The sequence below is a fragment of the Acomys minous genome (assembly GCF_964271855.1).
Source record: "Acomys minous genome assembly, chromosome: 2".
Lineage (NCBI taxonomy): Eukaryota > Metazoa > Chordata > Mammalia > Rodentia > Muridae > Acomys > Acomys minous.
This window is the reverse complement of record NC_140484.1, coordinates 109055350-109066632: the sequence shown is the minus strand read 5'-3', so window position 1 is coordinate 109066632 and position 11283 is coordinate 109055350.

Sequence of the window (11283 nt, the reverse complement as noted above, 5' to 3'; positions counted from 1 at the left end):
TATTTGGTTTTATGTTGCCTAACAGTTTGAAATTCTCCAGTCTATGTGACATTTTAAGTTCATCATCATCATCATCATCATCATCATCATCATCATCATCATCATCATCATATTAATTTCCAAGGGGAGGAAGAAGAGCCCAGATCAGAAGGATGGCCCAGAATGGACAATTAAAGGCACATTTTAATTTGAAGGTCAACCCTTCAGATAGTGGCTAAAGCCCTGAGTTTCCATCTCACAATCAAGTATATCGCCCGAATCAACTCAGAGTGACCTCCAAGGGGAGTTCTGCCTGACTTCCCATCAGATTCTTGTATTTGACTTGGGCTGGGTCGGGGTGTCTCTCACTTCCCAGGACCCTGAAGCTCAGAGAGACATGGCAGCTGGTCTGGTAATACTTTGATAGTGGCTTGCTGGGTTCAAGCAACAATAGAGTGCTTTGACCTCCCTTCAGGCCCCCCTCTCAGGCTAAGAATTTAAGGTGTACTGTTGAATGCTGAGCAAACAAACCTCACTCTTTGATCTCGGAAAATCCATAGGAGCAAGAAGAGAGTGGATGGGCTGGGGGCCCTGCAGGAATTAACTGTGAAAACCTGGCCAGGCTTTGTTGGGCTGGGCCACTGGGGTGGAGTGTCGGGTGTCTGGGGAACAGATGTGAGCCTGGCTTGATCTTCCGCAGCTGCATACAGGGGTTTGCCAGAGGTGAATGAGAGTTTCCCGCAGTGGCCCCAAGTCCTCCTGGTGTGTGTAGTCCACTGGTGGTCTCTTCCTGACCTGAGCTGAGTTATTTGGCAATTTGAGGCCAACAACCACATAACAGGTTGGAGAGAGAAAGGATTTCGTTTGAGAAGCCAGGGATTTGATGGGTTTTATATCTGTGTTATTCTATTCATTTCTAAACATTCCAGAGAGGTGATGGAGGGACCAAGCCAACCTTCCTCGGCAACCTTTCACTGCTTTAGTGATCTCAGAACGAGTGCAGTGGGGTCTGAAGATGTGCTGGCTGCCCTAGAGAAGCTTGGCCTCGCCTTTGTTGCTAGGAGTACTGGCCCCAGGAGATTATGTAGAATTACACAGGTTTGGGAAATTCTGTATGCTGTTTTCCTCTGGATAGTCTCAACACACCTTTGAATACCAAAGCCTCTGGAATGTTGTGAAGTCAAGAATATTCTGAGTGGATTGGATTAGAAATTTCCCATATGTAATCAACTAGAGAAGTGTATTAAAAAAAAAAAACAACAAGGAGAGGCATAAACTAATTTTTATTATTTTATTTTATTTTTGTGGTGTGTGGTGGGGTCTGGAGAAGGGAGGGGATGTTTTGAGACAGGGTTTCTCTAAGTAGCCTTGGCTGTCCCAGAACTAACTTTGTAGACCAGGCTGGTCTTGAACTCACAAGGATCCACCTGTCTCTGCTTCTCAAGTGCTGGGATTAAAGGAGTGGGCCACCACCACCCTGGTCCTTAGTTGTTACTGTTACATATACGTGTATGCATAAATAGTTAAGCAGAACCTACTGAGTGTGTTTGGTGTTGCTTGTACTATGTAATTTCAGGGCTGACCATTTAGAATTGGATAACCAGTTAGGGAGCACCTCCATCTATTTCTCACGCTCTCAGCACTTATTAGCTGCCTGTAATTCTCCAGCTATGGATGGGGCCCCTTCAGATCCGCCCCCCTTTTCATGTTAGCATGGCTATTAGTACTATCTTTGCTCAGGTCTTGTTTCGGCAGCCACATTGCTGTGGTATCATTCGTGAAGCTTCCCTGTCACTTCTAGGGGACAAAAATCACACAGCAGATTTCCTGGCCCTCTGGCCTTTACAGTCTTTCCGCCCCCTCTTCCACAATGTCTCCTGAGCCTTAGGTGCAGAAGTCGCCTTGTAGATGTAGCCACTGGGGCTCGGCACCTCATGGTCAGTTGTTCTTTGCAGTTTGACCAGTTGTGGCTTTCTGCAATGGTCTCAATGGTCTGTTGCTGTCTGGAGATTTTGCCGTCCATCTTCGTTCCGTAGAGGACCTCCATGTAGCAGATCTTATCGCTAGGTTTGAACACTGAGTGCGCAGGGAAGAGGTCTGACCAAGGCCAGGGGCTAGGATGTTTGTGTCCCTGATTCTTCTCTGCAGAGTGACTCCAGGTTGCTGAGTCCCTGTGGGTCTCTCACCTACAGCACTCCTCTTTCTCCATTGCTTGTAGTGAGTGGCTTCTGCTAATAGAAGAGGTGACCTTTTGCTAAGAAGCCTAGAAACTAGTAATCTCTGACATCCCATCCTCTACCCCTTCAGTCAGGGAGCACCCTCTGCATGCCCTAGTTGAATGTGTTGTTTGTTTTCAGTAGGGACATTGATTGATAGCATTGTACCTCAAAAGTATGAAGTACACTGTATGGATTGACATACCCTTCTATGTCATTGCTGGGGGGCATTGAAAAAAAAAGGCTCTTGTGATACTGTCAAATATTCATCTACAACATTTTCTGGATGGTCAAATGTGTTTTGTGTTTGTTTAAAAGAAGCATGCTGCACTTTATTTGAATTGTGAGAAATTGAAAATTAGTTTTCTTGCCTCAAGTTATATATTCTTATTTATGTGGAAGCACTTTGATAAATAGCCTTACAGGTAAATGTGTGTACATGTTTCTGATGATTTCCCTAGGATACATTTATAGAAGCATAAGTTTTGGATTGATGTGAATGAGAATCTGAAAAAATGTTTGTGATATATTGCCAGATTACCCTCCAAAATTTATAGTAATTTATATTGTTTTTAACTATGTATAAAAAGGCCTGGGTCCTCTTTCAGCACTTTATTACAGAAGAATAATGCTTTACTTGCAGTTTCATAGGTGGTCTCTGTTCAACTCCATAAGCAGTCCCTACAGAGACTCCATACAGAAAGGAGCAAACCCATTACTTCTTTTAAATAAGCATCACTTTTTCATTGGTGGAGCCCCACTATTCAGTGGTAGACTGAATAATGCCTCCTGCTCCCCCACACCTTGAACACATCCATATCTTGGCAACCTGTGAATATGATACTTCCCTTATGGTAGTGGAGACTTTTCAAATGTCATCATAGTAAGGATCATAGAAGAGAGATTATTATGGATTGTCTCAATGGTCCCAGTGTCACTGCAAAAATTACTGTAAGGAAGAGAAGGTGAGAAGAGAGAAGGCAAGTGAACTGGGCTTGGAGACACCCTGCTGCTGCTCTCTTTGAAGATGGAAGAAGCAGACACGGTCCAGGAATGTGAGTAACACGGTCTGTTTCCTATTTCTGTGACAAATACACAGAAACAATCTAAAAGATGGAAAACTTTCTTTTAGCTCACAGGTTAGAGGTTTCACTCCACAGCTGCCTAGATCTATTACTTGGGGTCCATGGTGAGGCAGATACTATGGCAGCAGCAAGTGCTTCTTACTTAGCTCATGGTGGCCAGGAAGAGGCCGAGGGAAGGGACAAGGCACAAAACACATGTTTCTAGAGACTCTCCCAGGGACATTCCTTCCTTCAACTTGCTCCCTCACCTTACTTTTGCCACCTCCCAATAATGTCCTCTTTTATTATTACCTCAAGAGATTAATCCATTGATCAAGCTGGAGCCTACCAGGGGGACATGTAAGCCACAACTGGCCCTATGGGAACATTCCACTTTTGAACCTAATAGCAGGCAACCTTAAAACTTGGAAAAGGGGGAAGACATATATTCTCTTTTGGAGCCTCCAGAAATATAGGCTGCCTATGTCTAACTTTCATAGAATGAGAGTAATATGGGTTTTTAATCCATGAAATTTGCAATAATTTGCTATTGTAGCAATAGAAAAATAAACGCAGCCACTTTCTTTTCTTTGGCTGGTGTTGAAAATATTGTTTGATAAGTTTAAGGTTGTGGTCATCTGTATTTTTGGCATATTCTGCTATTTATTTATTTTAAAGTATGTGTGTCTGTGTGTGTGTGTGTGTGTGTGTGTGTGTGTGTGTTCATGTATGTGGGGGTCAGAGGACAGCCTTAGGTGACTTTCCTCAGGATCACCAGCTACCTGCTTATAAAGACAGCATCTCCTAATGTCTTGAACCTTGGCGGGCCAGTAAGCCCCCAGGGATCTACCTGTTTTCACTGATGCAGTAAAAACACAATCACAAGACTGAGCCACCACTCTTGGCTTTTTAAAATATAGAGTTTGGGGATCCAAACTCACGCACCCTCGTCTGTGTGTGCTCTACCCACGGAGCTACCTCTCCAGCTTCGTATTCTAGAGACAAACAGTTGTCTACTCTCTCTTCAGCTGTGCCCTGGTTCTCAGACCTTAGCTGGAACTACCTTGTTTTGCCCTCGACACTGAGAACTCCAGTGCGATCCTGCCAGCACAATACAAAGAACAGCTGCGCAGAGATGGGCTTGGGAAATGACTCTCTGCAGTTCCCACTGCTCCAAGGGGCCCTTTTTTGGTATTTACCCACCAATTTTATGCCTAAAATGTCCTTCTGTGGCCTGCACTATGAGTTCTTACTCTCATTTCTGTTCTTTTTCTGCAAGTTACTGCTTTCTCACTGGATCATTAGAGTAAAGCACAGTAATTCAATCAGTAATATTGGTGGTTTATTTTATTTTATTTTATTTTTTTATTTTTACAGAGAGTGCTCTCATATAAATCACTTGATTAAGTCTTCCTAGTTTGGAGTTTGGCAAGCAGAAGGTTAGTTAATGAGCATGCCCCTTGCTCTCAAGAAAATGCATTTTTATTCTTTGCACAAAGCTTTAAGACTCTCACGATACATAAGGACACACAGAGGTATGTATAGACCTGTCCACACCTCGTTCTTACATGGGTTCTCCCTTGCACACACACATTATATAAGTTCAGTTAATATGTTAGAAGGGGCATCTTTGTTCATACCAAAAGGCAGCCTTTGCCTTTTTGAAAAAAGGAACTCTTAAAAAAAAATCCCAGAAGCCTTTAATTGAGTGGATAGCTCAACCTGTGACTTTGGACTCTTGGGGTCAAATGACCCTTTCACAGGGGTCAAATATCAGATGTCTTTCATATCAGACATTTACATTACAATTAATTGCAGTAGCAAAATTAGTTATTAAATAGCAATGAAATAAATTTATGGTCGGGAGTCACCACAACATGAGAAACTATATTAAAGGGTCACAGCATTAAAAAGGCTGAGAAACACTGCTCTACTTCCTTGGTGACCTAAAAAGGGAACTTATAAATACAGGTCGTAGGTCCCCAGTGAGATCTCAAACCTAGTGTTAAGTATGCCCAGCCTAAGGCTGGAGGAAGTGTGAGTCTGGATCTTTCTCTTTCTGCCAGTTGCCCTACAGTCTGATGCTGAACATTTTCTAGATCTCCTCTGTGTTCCTGGAGGCCAGAGTGGACCCTGAGCCTACTGTGTCCCCAAAGTACACTAGGACTCTCTAGGATCCCTAGCCCATGGTCTGCAGCCAAACCGACGCCTGGGGGCGGGGTTTATTCCATCTCAGCTTGCCTTTGGACACTGTTCTCATGGAAGTTCTGAGCAGGGTCTTGGCACTTGAAAAACCAAACAATGCCTTATGGTGGCTCTTGAGCACTTACTGTGGAGCTAGGTTCTCCACATATGCGCAGTAAAGATCTGCTGTTGATGGATAGGTGATGACACCCCATCACACTTAGTTCTCTGGTTTGAAACAGCTTTATTAGACATGCTCAGAGTCCTTCCTGCTCTCTGCCAGTATTTTTGTTGGACTAGAAGAGCCTAGCAATGTTGTCTGATCCTAGCAGCCTAAAATGTCAGCTCCCCTAAGCATCTTCCCAGGCCACAGTGGAAATGAGTCCTAGCAAGCATGGACCTCGGGGCTCTCCCTTTTTTTATGCACACTTTCCTGGGACCCCAGACTGTAAGCTCTCAGCCATGACACACACTCTCTGAGCTGTAGGGGAGAGCTGTTGAGATTTCTGACCCCCAACTGCTAAGCTGGGCAGAGCTGTGGTGTGTTCTGAGAAGCAGTGTATAGCTCGGGGCAAATTGAGTCCCAACCAATGGAACATAACTCACAGAACATGTTGTGCCAAAGAGAGAATAGTTGAAAATGGGCATGGGGCTTGGGTGGTTGAAGGACTTGGGTCCCAGTGCTGCTGTTTAAGGTGCCAGTCACCCGATGTTGGGTAGGCTGCTGTGGGCCCCACATCGGCCTTTGCTTATCTGCTTTAGTTACTTTTCTATGGCTGTGATGAAATCCCTGACAAAAGCAACCAAAAGAAGAAAGGGTTAATTTTTTGGCTCACAGTTCAAGGTTCAGTCTTGATGGCAGGAGCTTGAGGCCTCTCAAAGCCAGGAACCAGAGAGTGGTGAATGCCTGTACTTACTTTCTCCTTTTTAAATACTGTTTAGGATCTCAGCCTAGAGAATGGTGCAATCCACAGTGTGTGGGTCTACCCATCTCAGAGACCCAATCAAAAGAATCCCCCACAGGCATGCCCAGAGGCTAACTTAACCTCACTAATCTTCTTCAGGCATGCCAAGAGGCTAACTTCACCTAGATAATCCTCCACAGGCTTGCCCAGAGGCTAACCTAACCTAGTTAACCCCCCACAGGCTTGCCCAGAAGGTAACTTAACCTAGTTAACTCCCCACAGATGTACCCTACTAGAGCTCATCAAATTGACCATTTAGATTAACCGTCACATCATCCTAAGGACAGGCTGTCATGGTTTGGGTGGCCATGTGGTCCCCAATTCAAGGTGTGGTTTGGGGAGGTGGGGCATAGCTGGAGTAAATGGGTCACTGTGCCCCACTATAGCCGTGCCCCTCTTCTCTCTCTGCTTCCTGTTGCACTGAGATGAGAGAGGGTTTGAGGAGTCTTGGTGTGCACTTCTGTTGTCACAGAGCTTCCCACCACGCCTTTCCAGCCACAGTGGACTGGATCCCTTCAAACCTTGAGCTAAAATAAATCCTTCTTCCCTGTACTGCTTCTTGTCACGTATTTGGTGTAGACATGAGAAGAGTAGCCAACACACAACTCCATATATATCACTGTAACTTACAGGCCTGTTGGGAGCCATGAGCATCTAAGCACACACTGTTTGAATTTTAGTGGCTACAAGGCTTGGATTTTGCAGGGCGGCACAATCTTGTTTTGACCCTTCCAAGATGGATCATCCTGTTTCATACATGTACATGGTCTCAGGAAGCGCATACTGGGTGAAGAACATTCTGAGTTAATGTAAAACTGAAATTACAAGTTGGTTATTTACCTTTTGAAATATATTATTTTAATGTTCTGTTTAAGTTCGAATCTCATTATATAGTCCAGACTGGCCTGAAATTCATGTTCGCTCTGCCTCAGCCTTCTGAGTGCTAGGATTACTGGTGTGTTCCACTAGCCCTAATAGCCATGAAATGAGTAGCCAGGAACAGGTGAAATTAATTTTGATAACATAATCTCATTTAACCCCAGTATGTTAGAGTGTTATCCTTATAACATGGACTCAGTGTGAGAATTATTAAAGAAATGCTGGCTTTCTTGACATTACCTCTGTGAAATCCACTCCCTGTTCCTACATTTTAATCATGTCTCAATTCAGACATGGGGTTTTTGCTAGATATACTGGATCTGTATTGAGAACTCAGGGCACTGCGGCAGGGGGATTGTCATTGCCAGCCCTGAGTACAGAGTGAGTTCAAAGCCAGCCTGGGCAACCTAGAGAGACCCTGTCTCAAAATTAAAAAGCCAACAAGCAGGCTGGGGCTACCACTCAGTGGTAGGGTGCTGGCCTGCAGGGTGAGGCTCTGAGCCTAACTCCTTCTTCTCGGGGCAAATTTACTGCTGAAATTTGACTCAGATATTCAATTTTTTTTCAGACACACCAACACATCTTCTAATAATTAAATTATGCCTTAAATTTAAATTTACTACAATAAGATGAAGATAACTCAGTACCTCAGAGGGGACTGGCCACATTATCTAGTGCTCACATGGTGAGCTCAAATGCCATAGACGGTGAGGGGCTGGGTTAGACAGTGCAGTGTAGAGCAACGTGAATTTGCTGCTGAGATTCCTGTAGAGATGTGCTTTCTAGGCAGATGTTGAGGTGCAGGTTGTAGCTGTAGTTCTCATGTTTGGGGATCTATTAAAAAGTATCAATATCCGAGTCATCTTGGATTTATGAAACTGAATTTGTGCACTCTAAGCATGTTTATTAGTCCGGGGTCTCTAGAGCTGTGGTTCTCAACCTGTGTGTCAAGACTCCTTTGGGGGTAGAATAATCCTTTCCCAGGGGTTGCATATCAGATATCATGCATACCAGATGTGTACACTATGATAGTAGCAAAATTACAGTTATGAATAGCAATGAAATCATTTTACGCCTGTGAGTCACCACGACATGAAGAACTGGATTAAAGGGTCGCAGCCTTGGGAAGATGGAGAACCACTGCTCTAGAGGAGCAGGAGTGATGGGATGACTGCATTACAGAGGTCGGCCATTGGGTTGTCTTATAGGATAAAGTCTGGGTACTCCAAAAATGGCTGTCTGTATTCCAGAGAGGCTGAGTGCCCTATAGCTAAGCAATCCACAATGCTTGATGCTGCAGCAATCCCAGTCTGGCAAGGGAGGCCTGGGGGCTCATGGAGAGCTGCTAGTATTCATGTTGGGAAAGCCAAGGAAGCTGGCTTCTGATGACAGCAAAGGATGGAAGCAGCAGCAACAACAACAGCAATAGAGTAGATGCTCACATCAGCAAGGAGTGAAAGCAGGTGGGCAAAAGCAGCCTTCTTAGATCTATTTGTGTCTGGGCTTCTGCAGGAAGGGGCTCTGAAAAAGATCTTCCCCGACAGCTACCCTTTCTAGAAAGTCCACTCACAGACCAGCCTAGAGGTGCTTCTCTCAGTTGATCACAGATCCAATCAAATGGACAGATAAGATTAATCATCACAGCATGAGTATTAAAAAAAAAAAAGACTCACAGATGATTCTAATTGTAGAAAGTGAGTTTGGAGTTAATTCATAGTAAAATAATAATCTCTATTATCTAAGCAGACTATGGGGCCATAGGAAAGGGCCAATTGTAATAAAAGAGCTCTGGACTTTAAAGAATAAATCTCCTGTCTCAGAGCTACACACTTTCAAAATTTAGATTTTTGAGTTGTATGGGTACAATACCTGATACTAGAATTTATATATGAATAATCTTAAATTTGAATGCTATACTCATGTATCAAAAATTAAACTCATTTTGCATCTATATACAAAATTCTATACCAGTGAATTAAAAATAACCTTGTGAGTAACAATTAAGGCATTAAGTTGAGTAGATTCACTAATCTAGTTTTTGTACAATTATGCTTAGTTGTTTAGGGGTTAAGATGTTTCTGGTCTAGATAGATGCTTTAAGTTGATATTGATGAGATATGATAGATGCTGATTTACATTCAGAATTTTAGACACACCAAGATAGGAAAGATGTCTTCTTCAAGACTGCCAAATACAAGTAGCCAAAGCACTACAAATGTAACATTTATATAATTCTTGATTGTTTTGTGGTTCTTCTCACTGTAGGTAGTTTACTATATATATGTGTTATAATATAAATGTATATGTAAAATATAAAATAAAATTTAGATTTTACATCTAATCCAAGTATACCTTATTTGAAAATCTGAAAGCGGAATTATGCCAACATTTAAAAAGTTTTTATGCTATCAGTGGAAACTTTTATACCATGAAACTTTGTTATAAGCACAAAATTATTTAAAATGTATGAAATGACCTTTAGGCTACATATATAAGGTGCACATGAAAGATACATTAATTTACATTTGAAAATACAGATTGTGTTTAGACTTGAGTCCCATTCTCAAGATATCTCATTATGCATATGCAAATATTCCAAATGCAAAAAAGAAAAACTCATGTGTGTAGAGGCCAGAGGCCAATGTTGGGGGTCTCCCATAGTCATTCCTCATTTTATTTTTTGAGACAATGGCTCTCACTGTACCAGAAGCACTCTGGTTGGCACCACTGGCTACCCAGTGAGACCCTGGATCCTCCTGTCTTTGCCTCTCCCGGGCTGGAAATACAGGTGTGCACCACCATGCCTGGCTTTTTGCATGGGTCCCGGGGCATCTGAACCCAGGTCTGGCACTGAGCCATCTTCCCAGTCCTGCATCAGTGCTCCCACCAAATACAAGACCTGCTCAGTTGCTTTGCTATAGAAATAAAGAGTATTTAACTTTGGTCCTTAATGAGTGGAATGTTCTTGTGTCTCTTCCCGTGAATATACTGTTGGCCAATCCATCTTAAGATGTTTAGAGATGCTTTCGTACCATCTTAATATTTTTGCCTATACTTATTTGTGAATCCTGTGATCCTAGCAAGATCATGCATGTCAAAATTTCAGCACAGAACTTTCTGCCAACACATATCAACAGTAGAGTTGATCAGCCTAATTGGTGTTAGCAACATGTCTGATCTAACTGCAGTTACATCATTCTGGCTGAGCTAATTTGGGTGAATTCCATGAAGATATTTTGGTACTGTATCTCAATTTGCCAACTGGCTGTTTATATACCTGTCCTAGTTTTCAGCATGTAGGCATTTGCATTACTTTACTAGTTTACTATTTTTATATTCAGAAATCTCACAAAACTTCATCAATCAAAAAAAAAAAAAGAACAAAAAAGCCTTAATAATACATCTTCCTTTTCTTCTTCTTCTTCTTCTTCTTTTTTTTTTTTTTTTTTTTTTTTTTGGCCACCTCTTGTTGTTGTGGTCACTGTGTTGAAAACCATCTTTATTTTATACTTAGGCTCAGTAGGGAAGAAAGTCACAATTGATTAGTCATGTCTGCCATAGATATGGGAGGAGGGAGTGGGGTCCTGTTGGTAAAATAGTTGCTACTTGTGCGAGGAGCTGGTGATATAAAGATAGTTATCAGTCATTTCAACAGGGGAAGACAGAATAGAAACATAGGAAATCATGTGATAGGTTCTATGACATTGGTTTATAGAAAGTTCCATAGACATACAGAAGAGAAAGCAAAATGTATAAACCCTGGTTGGAGGAAGTGGGGTTGGGGACTTTGAGAATACAAAAACAATAGACAGAAAAGCAATATTACTTTGGAATGCATCTGTACACCTTCTCTGGGTGCCTAAGATGCTCCTGAGGAGCAGGGCGTAGGTAACAGGAAGAGAAGTTGGCCCAGCCAGCACCGACAGCGGTGGTTCTCTACCTTCCTGGTGCTGGACCCTCTAATCCAGGTCCTCTTGCTGTGGTGACCCCAACCAT